The following is a 20169-nucleotide window of genomic DNA, read 5'->3' on the forward strand; positions in this document are numbered from 1 at the left end:
GCTGTATTATGTCTAAATTAAGCAAATCCGTGTCTGTTTATTTAGTACTTATTACAATTTAAAGAGGGGTTTGCTTACCAAGCTGATGGGTCTGCAAACAAGGATTAAAGGCTCTGTTTTGTTATGCAATTCCACAAATACACAAACTACTGACAGATTTTCAGTAAAATTGTGTTGAGAACTAAAACTTGGCAGGGTGAAAAAAGAAGAGGGGGACCAACAGGATCACTTCTATGTCCTCTTTAAAACAGAGCACACTGTACCAGGGTACTCTGACATTTTCAGGATGAAGAGAGCAGTAAAGATGTGAATGAGCCACAAGAGCTTCCCCCAAGAGAATATTTAGGCTATACTACGATTCTATGAGAGGCAAGTAAATGTGTTGAGAGAATTAAATGAGGCGGCTTCGGAGGAGAAACGGTTCTCTCTGTTCTTAAAGATTGTGGCTCAGTGTGCAAGAAGCGTTCATTTAGTTCCAAAATCAAGCAGGTTGAAAATTAAATAGTAAAAAAAGAAAATTAAATCACTTATATGAAAAGTTTGCCAATACTGATATGCTTTCTCGGATTGCAGATAGACAAATGTCAGGTAGACTCTCTACCTGACATTGAACACTCATTCTGCATTCAGGTGCATCACGTAAAATCCACACAATTTGTTTGGTTTCCGATTGAAACAGAGAACCTTTGTTGTTATGGTTAGACTTCTAAAAATGTAAGAAAGTGATAGACTGATGTTTGGTTTTAAACAGCAGTTGTCTTAAGTCATTCGTCAACATCAACTTTCTCTCTCAACCTAGATTAGCAAGTTCACTTTATCACTTTGTTAGGTGCCCCTGTTCAACTACTTGTTAATAAAATATCTAATCAGCATCATTAGCATCAAATCGGTGCATTTTGGCTTGTTTACATGGTCAAGATCTGCTGAAGTCCCATTTTAGCATCAGAGTGGGGAAGAGACCATACTTTGACTGTGGCATGGTTGTTGGTGCCACTCATGGCAGTCGTAGTACTTCAGAAACCGCTGATCTATTGTGATTTTCACACACAACTATCTATAACAGAGAATGGTCTGAAAAAGAGAAAATATCCGGTGAGCAACAGTTTTCCGAGTTAAAAGGCCTTGTTGATGCTCGAGATCATGAGAATATCCAATATATGAAGAAGAACATCACTCCTGTCAAGTATAAACAGGAAATTGGTGCTACAATTCCCACGGCATCCCCAAATTTTGACACTAGAAATCTGGAAAACATTGCTTGGTCTGATGAGTCTTAATTCCTCTGCAACACTGGATGGTAGGGTCAGATTTGGTGTAAACAACATGAAAGCATTCCTTATATCAATGGTCCAGGCTGCTGTTGGTGGTGTAATGGTGTGGGGAATCATTTCTTATATACTTTGGGTCTCTTAGCATCAACTGAGCATCCTTTAAAGACAGCAGTCTACCGCAGTGTTGTTGTTGAGCATGTCCATCTCTATATGACCACAGTGTACCATCTTCTGATGGCTGCTTCCAGCAAGATAACGCACCGTGTCACTCAGATTATCTCGAACTGGTTTCTTGACCATGATATCTACTGGGAACAGTAGATTCACATCATGGATGTGCAGCAACAAATCTCCAGCAACTGTGTGACGCTATTAAATCCATATGGACCAAAATCAGAAATGTTTCCAGCACCTTGTTGAAACTATGCCATGGAGGCAGATCTGTTTTTAACCATAGTTAATGCTAATTTGTCTGAGAATTAAAGCTGGAATTCAGATGTTAGAGTAGCTTAATGTGAAATCCTAGGCTGCTAGGAAACTTCATCATTATAGTAGCTGTGAGACTCTGAATCACTACAGTTTTTTTTAAAAAGTGTAAAAACAAACCAAAAAAAATGTACAAAATACAATTTCTGTTCATTTCACTTCTTGGATATGAGAGAATCAGGCACTCTTTGTGGTTATATCATTTACTTTATTTTGCACTGCTGTATAAATTTAGTGGGTATCAAAAGGTTGATGCTAAATAAGCATTTTCCAAAACAACTTCAGTAACTCAAAGACCCACAAATCATGGCAATAGATACTCTGACCACTTAAATCCAGGGACTGTATCACATCTTGGTGTCCTCTGGAAACTTATGTTTTCTGCTGTGTCCCTTGCAGCATTTATGTGGTTGGTTTTTTGCTGTATTTGCACCACATTTCCTCAAAGCGCACAATTCAATTTTGTTCATTTTGTTGTGATCTAGAGTATTTGTTATTTATATATGTTTAGGTCATATATATATGTCAGACTAATTTAAAATATGTAAAAAAAATCACACTGAACATGCAGGACAGGGTTGAAGCGAGAGGGATTTAGGTTTGGATAAAAATACTGACCTGGAAAGACCATCAAGAGAAATGCTAAGAACATCACCGTTTCCCTTGAGTAATGATCAAAGATGAGGCCAAGGAGCTGTGCTTTCAAAGTGGTGTCCTCATCTGTAATTAGAGCAAAGAAGCTTGTCGTAATCAAAGGTTCTGTTTTCTTTTTTGGTCCCTTTGAGGCTGTTTAATAGTGATGGACTTATGTAAGCATAGGTCAAGAGAATGTTAAACAGCAAAGCTGCTGATTTCCCACACCGTGCCCACCTTTGACCAGAGCATCGGGGACTCTCTTTATCTTTAATCTGTTATCTTCTTGTAGCTAGCTTCAGGGAGTTGGTAGAAAATCCTTTACTTGAGGAAGAGTATCACTAAACGAACAAGGAAAAGTTCAGCATTAAACCTCCCACTGTTAGGAATAAAAGACAATGAAACTAACCTCAAATTATCAATACATTTGATGTCATTACAGATTTCTTGTTGGGGATTTTCTATTAGATACCAGAGCACCACCAAAGGGTCACAAGATATATCTTCTATTTTGAATAAATTTGGATTTGTAAGATTAATTCTTCATTCTGTATTTTTGTTTAATTCCAGACTGTTTACAGCAGCAGTCCCCCTCCTTTTTTGCGCCACGGACCAGTTTATGTCCGACAGTATTTTCACGGACCTTTAAGGTGTCGTGGATAAATACAACAAAATAAAGCCAGTACCGGTACCAAAAAAAAGAACATTTATTCATAACACACAGGAAAAGACCCAGGGAAACCAAGTTAATGCTAAAAATGATTAAAAAATAAAAATAAAAACCCTGAAAACCATAAATTTCACAGCTGAGCCTCAACTCTCGTGGCCCGGTACCAAACGACTGACGGACCGGTACAGGTCCGTGGCCCAGGGGTTGGGGACTGCTGGTTTACAGGGCAGTGTATCCTGAGCTATGCAGCATTTCACTGTTTCGTTCCACCGGTATTAATCAGCCCTGAGTGCTTTCTTATCTGCATTAATACACTCATATTAGTCATCTGCACATGCTCAGATTACTTTTCCAGAGGGGATAGCTTCATCCATCCACCCATCGCACACTAATTCCTGTTGTTCATGTTCTGTTGTTCATTTTTAAAAGTGAACTGTAGTTTCCAGATAGGTGCCTTTGTTCTCCTCCACACTTCCATAAGCTTACTGTTCATATTCATTTCCCCAGGCCTGCATATCACCTTGATGGCAAGGCTGACTTTTTCCAGCTATTTTTTAAGCTTTTTTAATGTGTTGCCTCTCAGCTTCTTGTTACTTAAAATTCTAGTCTCCCTTTTATATCACAAGTCTGTGAAATGGCACCGAAAATGATCTATTTCTCGGTAAAACTAGCAGTCAGAATGACATCATATTTGTGTTCATCATGGTCATGCTTCTTTTACTTCTCTGACATCCCCTGTGGCCGACTTCAACATCATCATTATTATCAACCAAGAGGATAATTCATTGCCTGCAGCTCGCTCTTGTAATCAGTTATATGAAGAAGAGGAAAAGGAGAAGCACATGAGTCCTCTTTTGCCTCTATTGGCTCACTGCACATGCTTTATAAGTCTCATACAAATGGTTGCTGCATCAGTGCCTCAACTGAATCAATGTGACGATAACTCTCCAAGTGATATCTGTCAATGAGGCTGTAGCAGGAAGACACTGAGCTCTGTGATTTAGCCTATGAGGACTGAGGGCCTAAGATATGTGTGTTATTTCAGGGTCCGGCGTTGTGTCATGACCCTCCTTACTCTGAGCCTTACTCTGGGGAACTGGGAACTACTTCTCTCATCTCACGTCTGCCTCGCAGATTTTCTTGTGGTCTGCTGGGGTCAACTCTGCAGTCCTGCGCTTTTATAAAAAGAGAGCTTGGAAGGATTGAAACTGACATTGCTCTGCCAACAGTTGTCACCACCTCTCTGAGCCACCCAAAGCAGAAAATGAATGATTACAGTGATGGGTGCTGAGATCAAATAGGGGCACTGTACCCCACCTAGACAAATGCTCTTGTTATGCCAACTCGTTACAAGAGTGCAGAAGAGCCTCTGGTACGTGTTTGGATATTAACAGCACTTCAGATGTTTGAATTCTCATTCATCATGCAGTACCATCAGAAATGAATTCACTCTGCAGCAGCACCACAACCCCAAGGAAATTAGAATCCTTAATGAATTATTTATAATAATAATAATAATAATCATAATCATAAGTAAGACATTTTGTTTCTATAGCACTTTTCAAACCAGTAGATAATTCTTATAACAAATAAAAACAAGACATATACTATGAAAAAAACATTGAACAATGTGAAAGGTAAAAAATAAATAAAAATTAAAAAACTAAAAACTGTAGAGGAGGCACGAAGCAAAGCCTTTGTGTAAAGGTAGGTTTTTGATAAGGAGCAGACACTGAGATTGCTATCACAAGTTCCTCTCCTGCAGGCTCTAACAGAAAATGTACAATTTCCTTTTGTAATGAGGTGGGCTGTTGGAACAGTAAGGGTGAAGAACTGCAATAAGTTCTGCAACATGCTCAGAATACCTGCCAAGTATCTGGTTTTGGTCCCACCAAAATACTGATTGGAATTGGGGTAAATTTTGGGGGGAAGCGCAGGCTGCACTTAAAGACTTCTCAACCAAGCATAACTACATGCCAGGTTCAGAAGCTGCACTGCCTCCCAGGTAAAAGTTTTTACTGGATGATTCTGCACTGTTCAGGTGTGCTCAGAAATAAAATGCACATTTCTAGCAATGTGTTGTAACCACAACCAACAAAGATGCCACAGTGCCCTGTACTGCAGCTGCAGATCACTGAAACACAGTGAGAAATCAGGGTGGCAAAGATTTGACTTTCAGGTCATTTCTCCTATAAGTCTCTATGAAGTGTCGACCCTTTTTTACATACCGTAGATGAACTGAAACCTTAATGCCATCTTATTAAAACACAAGCTTCTGTTAGGAAACATTTCCAGAAAGTAAATGCGCCCAAACACTCTGCAAAAACTTCACATCTACAGGTTACAACAACAGTAACAGTAACTCAGGTGATTTCCCACAAAGACAATAATGCAATTAGAAGATACCAATGTGGCAGACACCACAGGACATCTCAGGAGGTCCATTAGTTTGAACTGTTTTGGCAGCAGAGAGGTGTCTACTTAATCCTGGTTTTATAGTTGTGACTGCAAATTACCTGAGACTGGGTCAGTGAATGTCAGTGTTTGCTCTTAGGCCTACACTGAGTATAGTATGGTAGAGTAAAGAATTTAAATTGGATAAGTAAGAGTTTAGAAAATTAGACCTCTTGTGAAAATCTGGAACTGGCTTTTGCCACTTTCTTTTCTCAGTGTCAGTCTTGTCAGTGATTTCCTTTCCTAGCTAAGAATCAAGGTAAAGCATTTTCTTACTTTTAAGATGGTCCAAAATGTTGCTGCTTATCTATTAACAGAGACATTTTATCCACACAGCCCTCAGTTTTTTTTTTAGATATGACTTTAACATTTCCGTCTTTGTTTTTAACCCATTATAAGGATCGATTAACTTTTGGATCTTTTATCCACAGGACAGATGCTCCTAGATGTCCCAAAGTGAAAATCAAATGTCATTTCAAAACTTCATTTTATTCTTTTCACATTTAAACAGTTTGAGTATGGTCTAGACTCCTGGTGGTAGCGTGTCCGTCATGATGGAGTTTATATTTACTCCCAAAAAGTGACTTTGAGTCTTTTAATACAAGAATCAATCCAAGAACTGAAGTGCAGATATTTCAGTATTGATTCGCACACCACAGGTGTGTATTTGGTACCATTTAGTGACAAAGAACAAACAAACAAAACAAAAATCAATTAACTCTGCTTAAAGCCTGAGCTTTAATATTTGCCCTTTAATTATCACATTGTAATTAGGCAGATTAATGTGATTTGCAAGAATAGGTGGGTATTAACTGGACTTAACTGCATTGGCAGATCAAAGTTATATTTGGCCTTTAATTACTGCATTCCCAGAAGTCCATATTCAGTAATTTTATAACCAGGACACACATTCAAAATGTCTAATTTAATCAAAATTAGGCTGCTTATGTCTGGGATGTCATGCCCCACTTATAAAAACGTTAATTACATCACCCTCACTCTTCATGCATGCTCCCTCAGTGGGAGGTAAACCATGTTTGGGACACCATTTCTTTTCATCTGAGAGTCCCGGCTCATACATATTGTGCTCAGCCACACACTACCATTTGTTTGACTAGCACTCATCAGCGGTCTACCTTTAGCTGAGGCATCACTATCCCTCCGCTTACGCCCATCAATGCTCCATCACGGATCTGTCCGGCCGCTGTCAGCTGATTGTCATGCTGTACACTTCTTATAAGCCAATCTGTCATGCACTGTTAATGTTTGAAGGCCATTGTACCGAGTGCTGTTTGCAGCAGTTACATCACAAGAAACTGAATGATGTGACTGAGGAGTACCAGACTATGGATACCTCGGTTACTTTGATGTTACAGACCCTTTTTGGTTTTATTGTTTGACCAAATTAAGTCAAAATCATAGTAATCTTCTTAGCAGGACATGGTGTGTTGTGATGAAATTTGTATTTGAATCAGATAGACCTACCCTGTCAAAACTGTTTACTGATTCAATATTTACTAAAGTTGATCCTTAACACAAGAGAGCAATTTTCTCTAACAACACTGATTCTACAGCAGGTGGATTAAAAATGTCTGTGTGTAGACAGAAAAATGTAACCCTCAACAAGTCCTCCAGAATACAAAGATATAATATATAATAGACATTATCCATGAACATGGAGAGGAAACTGTCATGAGATATCATGCCCTTAACTGCCCCTGTAACTGTTACAAATCAAATATATTGACTAGAGTGAGTTTATGGTTCAGTTTCTCCTCCTTGTGTCATGAAAAGAAAAATATTGATCTGAAACATGAATCAGTCTTTTACATTAAATGCAGAACATCTGTTGCATCCAAACTATGTGGTACAACCAGTCTGTGGGTTATTGCGCGTTAAAAACAATGAAAAGTGTCCACTGCAATCACTGTCTGTCACGAGGTGGAAGTAAATTTTTACCCTCTGTCTTATCTGGTGCTTATATTAGTGGATTTGATTGTTTTACATTTTGCATGTTTTTATTTGACCTTTTTTCTAGCATTCTTTTAATTTTGAAAGTCGTTGTTTAACTTTGTACCTATATCACCACAATTAACAAAATGAACCACACCAGGTTAGTTCAGTACCACACAACAGGGCACAGCAATGAAAAAGCATCAGAGCAATACAGCGGAGAATACAGTGGAGAAACTAACAGAACATGGACGGCAGCATGCCATGAATGCTAGCTAGGGTTGGTTTTAGAGGTAGGAGGTAGACAGTCATTGAAAGCAGCCCAGGCCTTGTTGGAGCACTGATAGAAGCTGGGAAATGACTGGCAGTTGAGTGCAATCCAGCCACGAGCAGAGTTTGAACCTTTGCTGGACCCTTGAGGTCAGTGTGCAAAGTGCAGAGTGGGAGGCCGGTGTACAAGGAGGAACAGGACATGTCTCTGCGATTTTAATTGTGGACTTTTAGCATTTGATGTTTTAGAGGCTGTGGTGGCAGTGACAGTGTACAAGATGTTTAGTTAAGTTCATAATAGCCACTCACAGCCTCCATTTTTTTGACTCCTTGGTTACCATCCACCTCTTGGCTGCTCTCCACCCAATCTCTCTCACATCTGCGGTTGTTAGGTTCTGTATTTTGATCTTCGTTTTTTTTGCTCGTGCTTCCTCCATCTCCCTGTTCCAACCCACTTTTCAACCAAGTAGCATATTACCTGCACACATCAAGCCACGTGTGGGACTGAACAGGAGCACGTTTGCGTACGTTGGAAACCTCCCTCTTTAGGCTCTGCATAGGAAATTGCCTATGCCAACAGACACAACTATAGTACCATAAAAAAAGCATAATGTAGGAGCTTTGCCATTACATTCAGAGGTGTGGGGTTGTTAGTGGCTCAAATCAAACACAAGATTGTCACCTAGAAGACTGGACTTCAATCACCTGGAGACAACCATTTTAAAATGTTTGCCAAGTACTTTCATCAACAGTTTGGTGAGGTTTAGGTGATTAATATTTACTTTGCTTGTCAGTTGTGGACCTTTTAGAGTCAGGGTCATGGTTACACCACTGTTACACTTTCTACATTAGCATGCATGTGCCTGTTTAGAGCCAAGGCATGTCAGTTTTGTTATCTCTGTGCAGACACTACACTACACAGGTACTGACTACACAAACATCTTCCAAGCAGACTAGAAATAGTATAAGAACAACTATTCCCCTGAGGTGTCTGCAGCTGTCTGTGTGTGCATCAGCAAGGAAGTATAATCCCTCCATAAGCTGCTTTCATGCATGAACTCTGGACAGTGTCAACAGAATCAAGTTGGGATATTGTCCACAGTTGCCCTTCCCCACGTGACGCATAACATCCACTGGCTTACTGTCAGTTCACCAGACAGTTACCTGCCCTATCCTCACATGGGCTCAGTCAGACACAGAAACTCTGTACTAGGGAGTTGGCAGATTAAAGAGTGTTTAATGTCCAATCCAACTGCATCTGACATTTGCGTTCTCACATGTATCCCGCTGGGTGATGCCTAGAAAAGTTCAGAGCACCAGTGCACATGTGAAGATGGCTTTAGACTCTGAGAACAGCATGCCCGACTTTCTCCTTTGCTCATTAGAATCCTGGACATTAGAAGACTCGTGCCTATTAACCTCTTAATTCACCAGGTCACCAGCTAGAGATAAGGTTTGGCTGTGTTTTAGCCACATGCTAAACAAGCACATTTTCAAATAAAGGGACATGCTACGCTACTTTAAAAACTGAAGGCTCATATTTGTCTTATGGCCTTAAAGTCTTTCTATTCTTATCTTTTCCCTTTGGGTGTCATAAATAGGTGATCCTGAGGTTAACCCACCTCTGATTTAGTGGATATTAACAGGTTTAACTCAAATATGGCAGCCGGGCTGGTGAAACTGCTAATCTCCTTGGGTGTAATGTTTTAAACCTTTAAAGATTAAATATGAATCAAAGATAAGCCAACATATGGCACTACCATTCAGGAGTTTTAAAGCACTCTGCACGAGCAACTCTGAGTAATGCATTATGGATTAGCTGCTGTAACGCTTAGCAAAGAAACCCTTTCCCTTGATAGCGCTGTGCTGTTCATGCTATCGAGAACACATTATGTTGAATGCCTGGCAACTGCACCATCTCACACACGTGTGCAATTAATTTCTATTTATTTTGTCAGTGTTGCGCAGCCACAAGGTGCTTCTGCAGTGGGAGCCTCTGGTGGTGGTATCGTCCCCCTGCAGACCACAGACTTTCGAGGAACTAATGCTAATCTAGATAGAGGGAAGGGAAGACTGGGGGGATGCACTTTTCCCCCCATCCCTCCGCCTCCTCTTCTTTCCCTCTCTCTGTTGAAGATTGTACTGATTGTGCTGCAATATGTCGCATGACCATGGTCAGAACTGCAGACTGGGGCGTAATTTCTCCCATGCTTATTAAATCAGTGGTGTATGCCTCTTGAAGCAGTGTGTGGATGTACATGTGTTCATCACAGCAGTTTACCGCAGGATCTCTTGACACAGAACAAAGCGTGTTGCTCAAAAAAAAATTAACTCCCTTTTGATCCTTCATGGCACATTTGCCTAATCTCATTCTATGTAGGAATAAAAAAACTCTCTGAATTTGAATTATCTGGTCATCTATTCAAAGAAAAGCTTTGATATTTATGAGGATCCCCTCATCAATATTCATGGATCTAAACTTATGCGCGTGTACTTTTTTTTGCTGCATTGCCTGTGTTTTTAGAGAGCAAATAATTGTTTCTTTACTATGTTTCTGGTTTGTTTCTCTCCTTCACTGCATGTTTGTCTCAACAGTGTTTTCCACTAGAGAAATTCAAGTGGCTTAAGGGTATTTTAGCACAACAGGATTGAAGTGAGAGGCTATTGAGCTTGTTTGACTGTTCGCTGGGCTGAGTGAAGGACCTGCCCCTAGACATTTGCACTACAGTATCCTGCTGACTTGCTTGCTTGCTCACACTGCCATAGAAACAGGGTTCCTGAGTGCAGTGGAGGCTCATTCTGTTCAGGAGCAAGCAAGGGAGTGGATCGGGAGGAGAGAGTGAGGGGCAGAAAAAAAAAGAGGCAAAAGAGAAAGAGAAAAGTGAGCGAGGGAGAAAGAGGGGGAGACAGTAAAGGATCAAGAAAAGGGAAAAGTGCGAGACACTGTCACTGGTGAGTACAAAGCTGTCACAGCACATTGAATCAGAGATTCAAATCTGATGCTTTGAGCGCCTTTTTTTCCTTGTTTGGTTGTTTCTGACGAATGCTTGGATTCAGTGCCGCTGAGGTGCTGTGAAACAGGTTGCAGTATGCCAGTTTGTGTGGGGATGCGAGAGTGTAGCGCTCGTAGTGCTTCGCACTCAGTTGCAGGCGCAGATGCAGAGCAGCAGTGGCTTTTCATTTGTTAATCAGTCTTTAATACAGTTCTTCGCTAAACTGCACTGTATTTACTTTTGAATAATGCACGCTGATATGAAAGTACTTCTCCTCTTTTGGCAGCCTTTCTAACTATATCATACTCTTCTCTATCATTTATGAAGCACCATGTTAATATTTGATTACAGTGGATGTCTGCAGCTGCACTTTCCGCCTCTATCTTACGCACCTCTGCCCATTATCTTGCTGGCTGAACCCGGGTGAAAATATGGTGATATTGATTTGTCCTTTCCATGGCTTTTATTAATAATTGAACAGCTGAACTAATGCTTTGTGTTCACCTGTATAGTAGAGGTGAGGAGAGTTACTCAGCTGCATAGCGTAAAACATTAAGTTGGGTCACTGCTTTCTGTGCGTGTGAGTGCATGTCTTCTATTTGTGTCTCTGTCTGCTTGTGTGTTCACACGCTTATGTCACTTTTGTTCTCTCCTCCTCGCTCTTGCTGGGTTTGATCAACGTGCATCATGACACTTTGATGAAGCGCCAGAGCTGTGGGGCTAATAGAGGAGAGATACAGCAGGATAGCCTGCGCCTCATGTCAGCCTGAGTAGGAGGAAATTGTGTTATTCTGATCAGCGTCTGCCATGTTGTCACTTGGGATTTAAAGTACTTCATCTGTGATAAGCTTTCATTCCTGCCTTGACTTTATTAGAATGCGAGTAAGGAAATATCTGCTACAGAAATGTACAACTTGTTATATTGGGCTGAGCCTTAATCCTCTTTATGTTTATCTCTGCGGTTGGCTTAGATCCCCTGCCTCCCTTCACCTGTTCCTCCAGTGCAGTTATATATTATTCCCTCCTTTCAGTGGCAGCAGCAGCTTTGGGAGGCTAAATCAAACAAATCCAGCCAGACTTATCAGTTTTCTGCTGGCTCCTGCCATGACTGGACCTCGGTGGCCTTCCTGGGAGGCTACGTATATGTGTGTGTTTATGGATGTGCAGATATACATGGTTACAAAGACTGTGTGTGCTCGCGCGGGCGCTCTGAGCAGTGGTGACATGATTGTGTGTGATGAGGATAGCCGCAGGGCTCGTTTGCGTTTCTTTGTGAGCGGATTCAGGGATTCTGGCATTTTGTCTTCTTTCCTCCCTCCTGTGACATGTTTTATGACTATCTTGTTAAAATGTCACTCACCAAGGCTGGACTGTAAAATGTCCCTTTGCGGGAGCTTAGTGTGTGAACAATAGTGCAGGGCGGTGTGATAAACCCGCTAAAGCACACAGCTGGGAGTACACGCCTGCAGGATGGGTGAGATAATACTGAGCTCTCTGATGTCCCCCTCCAGGCACAATTTGTTTCAATACAACATAAAACTGGGCAGAATTTTGACAGCCATGCGGTGTGAATCAATACCCCTGCTGTCCATGAGAGGAAACAATATTCCTCTTGTAAACAAGAGGATACGCCATCTGAAAATGATTGTACTGGTTTAGCGGAAGCACGGGAAAGTAATGTTAAATAAACCACCCAGGAAAGAGAAGGAGAAGGCAGTGCTCATGAGGTGGCCTTATGTGGCAGCTCTGAGAAAAGCTTCTCCTGAAATAAAAGCGTCTGTTTGGCAGGTAGGGATGGGTTCAGATCAGCGGGGCCATGTGAGTGTATTATACAGCCAAAGAGTCTCTTACCAAATTTCTTACCTTACAACTTCTCTTATGTCTTTTTGCCTCCCAGCTAAGAAGACCGACTGGAAATGTCAGAGTGCCTCAGCTGAAATACTCACAATATACTCGCACCCACGAGAAACAGGGAAAAAAACCAAAACAAATCCATCAAGATTTTTTAGCCCCAGTCCCAACGTGAGACCCTATCTGTTTCTTTAACCCAACGGTAATAGCTTCTAAACCTTGATTTATAGCCCTCATTTAGTCCCTATAGAACCTAACCTGTACTGGGTGATGCTGTTGCTTGCAGTCATACTTGTGCACTGCTATGTTGGCATTGCATGTAATTTCTAGGAGTTTGAGCTAATAAATATACTTAACACTTGTAGAAACGAGATAATACTTCAGAAATTATTGAAGTTAGAAAACACTGGCTCTTGTATTTACCATTGCGAGGAAGGAAGATACAATTGCAACCTTTTACATTTTGTTTAATGAGGCCTGCGCTTGTCGATACAGGCTACTGCTTCACATGGCATGTTACTGCCAAACAGACCAATCACAGCTGTTGTGGTCTGTGTCAAGGTACCTTTCTGGGAAAGTGCCGTAAAACAAATCCAATTTAAATCGGATACTTTGTCACAAGACACTTGATACATTTACCAGAGGTCTTGACTGAAAAATATTGAGTTTAAATGGAGAATGCGACTCCTAAAATTGATGCAGTTTGCTTGAGAGAAGATGTACTGAGCTACTCAGTCAGTCAAGCCTAATTCATATTGAGATGCTTTAACTGGGAATAGCTGGAGGTTGTGTTTCTCTGATAGAGAGAGAGAGTTAGAGTTTAATAAACGTCTGTGACATTAACACCAGTATTGTGTTCACACCCTGTCGTTTTCACTCTCGTATACAACTATTTTGCTGCTGAGCACAGGTTTGAGACAAACCCCATCAGTGCTGTTAGTTTGTGTTGAACAAAACACACTAAAATAGGAAAGCTCAGACATTTTCTTTTATTCTGACACAGTTCACTCAAAGTAACTCCAGTGGGCTTGCTGTCTGCTATCAGCTCATTCTGTGACCCTTTTGATTTGGTGTAAATAAAGTTCAGTGCATCATGCATGCACAACAACTAGCAAGTAAAATTAATTGAATCTGCACAGCCCCCCCGGTGAGGAGCAAACGCCATTTTCCCTCACAGGAAAAAGAGGAAAAAGAGTCAGGACAGGGTTAATGAATGTCACGGAGCGGAGACTAATATGAGGTGACAGCCCTTCAGCCTTTCAGCCCTGCAGAATCTCCCCTAGTTAAAGTATAAATGTATTAATTATCCTTTTAGCTGACCATTATTTTCTTGTTTAATTAAATTTCACTAACAATTTTGTGTAACCTTAACAGTAGATGATGTCTTCTTAAGGCTGTACTTACCAAGTTTATGAATCACAACCTAAGCTCCTGACAAGAAAACGCGAAGACTGGAGAAAATAAATCTGATTTGTGTAACAAAGTTTTGTTTTCGCTCTTTTTAACCTTTCCCGTGATTCATCTCGTGAAGCATCATTTTTCTGTCTGTAATCCACAGGAGGCCTCTCGACACAAAAGCAGCAAAATCCTCCCAAGTGTAAAAGTATTCTCCAGTGAATAGTTTTATTAAAAAAGTTGCCACAGAGTAACTGAAAGTTTAAACACTTAGTTTCTTCAGCTTGCTACAAAGAAGCTAAAAATAATAAATAATGAGGAGCTACTTCAAAACATTCTGAAAGCTATTCCTCAACATATTATTGAAGAAATGTACCCATAATTACACTTTTTAGTGATCAAATAAATACAAATATTATGAGATTCAGGGCAGTCATGACTGGCAGTGAGTGTAACAGGCTTTATTTCATTAATCTCGGGCACTACTTTGTTCTTACTGGAACTCAGCGTATCCCAAACCTTTGATCACAACCTGATATCGCTGCTGAATGCTGACCTCCTCCCCAAACACCACCAGCAAAGATAAGATCAAAACAGCCCAAAGGCACTGTTTGGCTCTGTTTTTGTTCGGTGTAGAGAATATAAATTTAGATTTCTCCAAACAGTCAACCTAAAAAGTCGATACGTTTCTGCGTTGGAGGTTACATCTCAGAATGTTTTCAGTACAGAAAAATTGACTAACGTTAAAAGTTGACTAACACTAACAACTTTAAACAGATATTAGTAATATCGTTGCATACAGTGCAAAAAGCTTCTAAGCTGCGTCGCCATTGCACAGTTAATAATCATTAATAAAAGATCTGATTAATCAATGCACATTCAGAGAAGAAAAATGGGGTTGGCTGCTTTGCTGAGCAACAATAATGTTCTCCTTATGATGAAATGTAGTCTACTCACCATTTTTCTTATTATCAGCTGAGATGTAATGCATCATGAGGCTAGTGGCTTCTGAGCAAGTGGGTTCCAAATGTCAGGCCACGGTCGATTCAACAGCGTCAGAGTGATGGATGCATCATTTCCCCATGCTGACTTGTTGTTTGCCGCCATCATTTAGGACCCCAAGGCTAAGGTCAGGTCAACCTAAGGTCCTGCCCACAAAAAAATGTGATGTGGCAGTTTTTACCAAATGAAGGTTTAATGTGATTTAATGTGTCCTTAATAAGTACACTTAGTATGGATGTGAGAAATTAATGTGTCCCTGCTGACACCTAATGGAGTTGCAGCCACCACAGAGATGGTTCTAGATATTCTGGCAGGTGTTTTATACCTGGATGGATTTATTTTTTCAAAGGATTAGCATCGCAGAGGTACGGTTGAGATCATAATGAAGGCCAAGAGAGAAATTGCACAGTAAGCACACACTAATGGGCATCATTGTTGGTGTGATTCAATTACCGGTAGGTTTCTAGCTACACTTTGATTTTCATGCAAGATTAATTTCATGAGATACTGCAGACAGATCACAAACCAAATTCACTATAAATACTCTTCCTCTATATTCAGGAAACCAGATGAAAGTTCTACTTTAGGTGAACCACCGTTCACCAAAACTCCAGCTTCAATGTACCTTGGTATTGATTCTCCATCATTCGACCAAAAATGTCCCATGGGTATTCAATTAGGCTGCCATCTGATGACTGCAAAGATCAAAGCATGTGATTTATATTACTTTCATGTTAAACCATCACCCAGTATTGATTGGAGCACTGTCATCCCGAAGGAGACCCCACTATTAGAACAGAAATGCTTTATCATAAGATGAAGGTGATCAGTCAGAATAATTCTGCATTGATTTGCAGTGACCCTTTGCTTTGAGAGGACAAGGCTACCCAAACCACACTATTTATAAAGGTCACTGGATCCCATTACTGGCCAGGGTCCAGATTTTCCCTTTGAATCTAACAAAGTGATGCTATAAAAATGGGTGATAAATTCTAATAATGATAGGTGGTTTCTGGCAAATTCTCCTTATTCTTGAGCAAGCTGAACAAACATATATCCAATTTTGGAAGCCACGGCATCACTAATTTAGATATTACACTCATTTTTTTTATTCTGTATAAAATATGTTATGCAGTGAGCTTTAGAAGTTTTGAAAGGTGGATTTTTCGTACATTTGTGCAGAGCTGGGATGCCTGTTTCCTCCAGTTTCCTCTCCTGCAAACCAGTGACAGGCTTCATGTTAATGAACAGTGTCACTGGTATAGATCTTAACACTCTTGAAAGCCAATAAAATTATTTCCAAGTTGAATGAATGAAGCATCAACAAGCATTTGGTGCTCATCCCAAATCCAAAGTGAAGTTTTAGCATGGTACTATATGCAAAGTGTAATCAAGAGACAAATTTGCACCAGGCAATGCAAATAAGGTAAATATGCACCAACACGAGGTGAAATTATTTTAACTTTTGAGAAATAGTTGTTGATGCTGTCACGGCTAGCGGGGCAAGCCATGTGGAACTTAGTAAAGGACCCAAGATACAGGCACGGCTTCTGATGAGAATGAGTTTTATTGTGACAGTGATGGTACAAACAGCAAAGGAGGTGGCAAGTGCAGAACCTAAGATTAACTAAACTGGAAAAAACTAACAAAAAGACCTGAAATGGAGACGCAGAGAGACTCAGGGAAACACAGGATAACGCAGGGAAATAACGCAGACGAACCAGCAACAAGCAGGAGAAAACACAGGGCTCATTTACACAAAAGGGCAATCAGGGAATGAGAAACAGGAGGGAGACACAGCTGGGATTAATTGGACATAAGGAGACAAGGCGAAGCAAACTAGACACACTAACATAGGACATGACACTGTCAAAATAAAAGAGGAAATGACATGAACACAGAGACACAATACTAACACAGTACAGCAGGAGCACAGGAACCAAAACCTCAGAACTAGAAAATCTTAATCGGAATTAAATCGAAAACAAAAATAATAACAATGAAAACAAAACCACTGAGTCCACAGACTCAAGACCATGACAGATGCTGTGTTGTAAATGTCTGCCATAGCTGAGATTCTCTCACAGACTGTGGATTCTCTTCACACCACTGACAATTAGAAACTCAAGGATGAGCTTATTGTTGCCATGTGTGAGCATCGCATGAATTTATTCCACTGTTAAAGAGAAACAGAACTAAAAAGGAGCAAGTTTGGAGAACAGTATGCAAAAAAGCTAGGACTTTGGAAAATGTTAATGTTAGCAGCTTAATTTTAAGGAGCACTGATACTTTGGAAGGAAACAGTCATCCCGTTGGCTGGTGGTCCAAAAACATTTTAGGTAGCTGCTAAAAGCTATGCAGCCAGCCACTAAGTAGCTTTTAACTATGGAAGCCCATTTCCGCCACTAAAAAAAGAAAAAAAGTATCCATAACCCTAAATTTTTAGTTATCTTCTCAAAATTTTGACTTATTAACTTGAAATTTCAAGAAAAGTAACTTGAAATTTCGAGAAAAGTAACTCGAAATTTCGAGTTAGCGCTGCCAATCAGTAAGCCCTACATGAATGTCATTTTCTTGTTACCTGGAAGGATATGGCGCAGAGGAATGTGCACTCAAAACCAGATCGTGAGCTACCAATGCAACAAATTGGCGCTTTCGAGAGTACGTTTGCCGATAGTAACGCCATGTGATTCAGCTAATAACACAAGGACTTCATCATTTGTGAAACCACGCTGAAAATACTCAGCAATTTGTGCATTTCATGACTGGTTGTAATACTGGTAGCTTAGCTGTAGCATTTGTAGCTGAGGGCTTCAGCTTCCGGGTAACAAGGAAATGATGTAATTCACATAGATTCATGATTGGCAGCGCTAACTCGAAATTTCAAGTTATGTTGCTTTTTTTTTTTTTTTTTTTTTTTTTTAGCGACGGGCTTCCATATTTAGCACATTTTTTCAGCTTTACTGCCAGAAACAAAAGGAATCAACAAATGGAACAAGCTAGCCTCTTAGCGAAAATTATTTTGTAAAATTCCATCAATTTTTTTATATTAAAATGTTGCACTGACAACGCCATGACAACAAACAGCCCTTATTATTATATATTATTAATATTATCTCATCTACACATAAATTTCTTTACTCGGTCTTTTAAGCAAACACTATTAAAACATCCATTACACTCAGCCTCTGGTAAACAATCAGACATTTTAATAGGCTCTTAAGAATGTGCCAAAACATTAGCATTTCCATTATGTTTCCCCCACATATTTTCCCTAAGCCTAATCAGAGACATTAAGAAGCTGTAGAGTCTTCCCACTGCTTCACATCAGTCACACCCTCTCCTCACATGACAGGAATGTTGCAAGTCGCATTTATTCATCATGATTAACAATGTAATATTTCAGGGCAATGAAGCCGTTTGAGTGGAGCAAAAGCTTTCACTGTGAAATACCAAACACTTAGAACTTGTGCTTATAATGGATGTAGCACATCCATTTAAAATCCCTGGTGATGAAAATTATTGAAACTCAAAATGAGCTTAAGCCATTTTTACAGGGCCAGGATGCAAGCTGTTATTGCTATAACCCTGGAAATTTAAACTTCCATATTGTGGCACGCAGGAAGCATCAGCCAAATCGATAAAGTTCCTCCACCCTCGTAATATCATAAATTGCCACCTTTTATTTGATAGCATCGTGCGGTCCACCTGCCCCACTGGTGTCAGGAATTCTTGTATTTGTAAAGCTTCGAACTCCAGCTGCTTTATGACATTGCTTTCCTCCACATCTCATATAAAAGAAATCATAACTTCATACTGGAAATAATATTTATAGCCCTCTGTTCGGTAAAAATTCATTAGCTGCGGAGTGACAGGGCAAGTCCCTGAGACAAGGCTGTGGTGGATGATGGATCAGGCGGGTCGCACATGTATCACAGGTCAGGTGGCGTGTTTCTGACTGACAACAAGGGCAATGATGAGGTGATGCAGTTTGGGTTGTTCTCGGTATAGTGACATGCAGGGATTTGTTCCCCGTCATTTAGGTGTCCTGAACCCCAAAGGAAAGAATAATGTTGGGTTTATCCCCTGGAATTGCTTCTGCATTGGAAGATTCGGGATGATTTATGTCCAGTGCCAATGCTCAATGTCAATATGGAAAATAATGTGCCCATGTAGCAACGGGGGGTTGTAATAAGGTCTCAAGAGCCTGATGCTAGCAGGTTTGTTTATATGAGCACATCATTTACATACTCACCTGTGGCTGGATATTTTCTGTTTCACAATAATAAAAAAAAGTTAATATCCTGAACAAAATGTCTTCAATCATTGTTGTCGAGCCATGATGGCTCATTAAATGTGTTTATAGCCACCATATTGAGGGAGAGGAACTGGAGACACCGTTTTAATCACTTCATTGAGAAATTACACTTTTACATTTACAAGGACCACAAACAGCCTGGCAACAATTATTAGTAACATATCTCCCCACAAGTGGCATCTCACCCTGTGAAGATGATTTACAACCTCAGAAAGATGTGGGTGGGTTTAGAACAAGTTAATGGGTGTGTAGGATGGGTTACAGCTTTGATGCATAGAGAAGGGTTTGCAATTAATGTTTTAGTTATTAATCACAGTTAAACTAAGCCAAACCAAGTTAAATTGTAGTACAATAACTATATTACTGTAAAGGCAAAACATTTACATGCATCTTACTCCAGCATCAACCAAAAGCTTCACTGTTACCTGCTCTCTTTCTGAAAATATTAGACATATATAGGAGTCATTTGCTGTATTTTTAATAGTAGTAGCAGTTGACCTACTTTGAAAATTGAGGAATTAACTTAAAAAGCACAATTGACAAATACTGTTTAAAGTTGGTTCCTCCTTCCTTTTGCTTATGTTGTGCTTGGAGTTTTACAGAGACAGTGTTCGAGACTTGGCTTGTACAGCTGAAGTATTATAGATATATATAAAGAACCACTTTCGAGGTCTTCACTCCTGTTTTTGATAAATTTCAGAGCTATCACAGAAGACGATGCTAGCTAAGCTAGCTGCATGCTACCAGCTGTCCTTTGATCACCCCGTTACATTATTCAGTAGTGTTACTATTTAGCCATTTAGTGGGTTCAAAGCATCCTTTATCAAATTAATTTTGATTGTTAATCTTGCAAAACAATCCCATTTAGATTCT

General features: G+C 40.1%; 1 protein-coding gene across 1 annotated transcript in view; it reads left to right on the plus strand.

Moving 5' to 3' along the window:
• The window catches only part of syt6a (synaptotagmin VIa), an 88076-nt gene that overhangs the window by 28111 nt on the left and 39796 nt on the right, over window positions 1-20169 (plus strand). The gene's annotated exons all lie outside the window — the stretch shown is intronic.

This window comes from Oreochromis niloticus, linkage group LG20, assembly GCF_001858045.2.
Source record: "Oreochromis niloticus isolate F11D_XX linkage group LG20, O_niloticus_UMD_NMBU, whole genome shotgun sequence".
NCBI classification, from domain to species: domain Eukaryota; kingdom Metazoa; phylum Chordata; class Actinopteri; order Cichliformes; family Cichlidae; genus Oreochromis; species Oreochromis niloticus.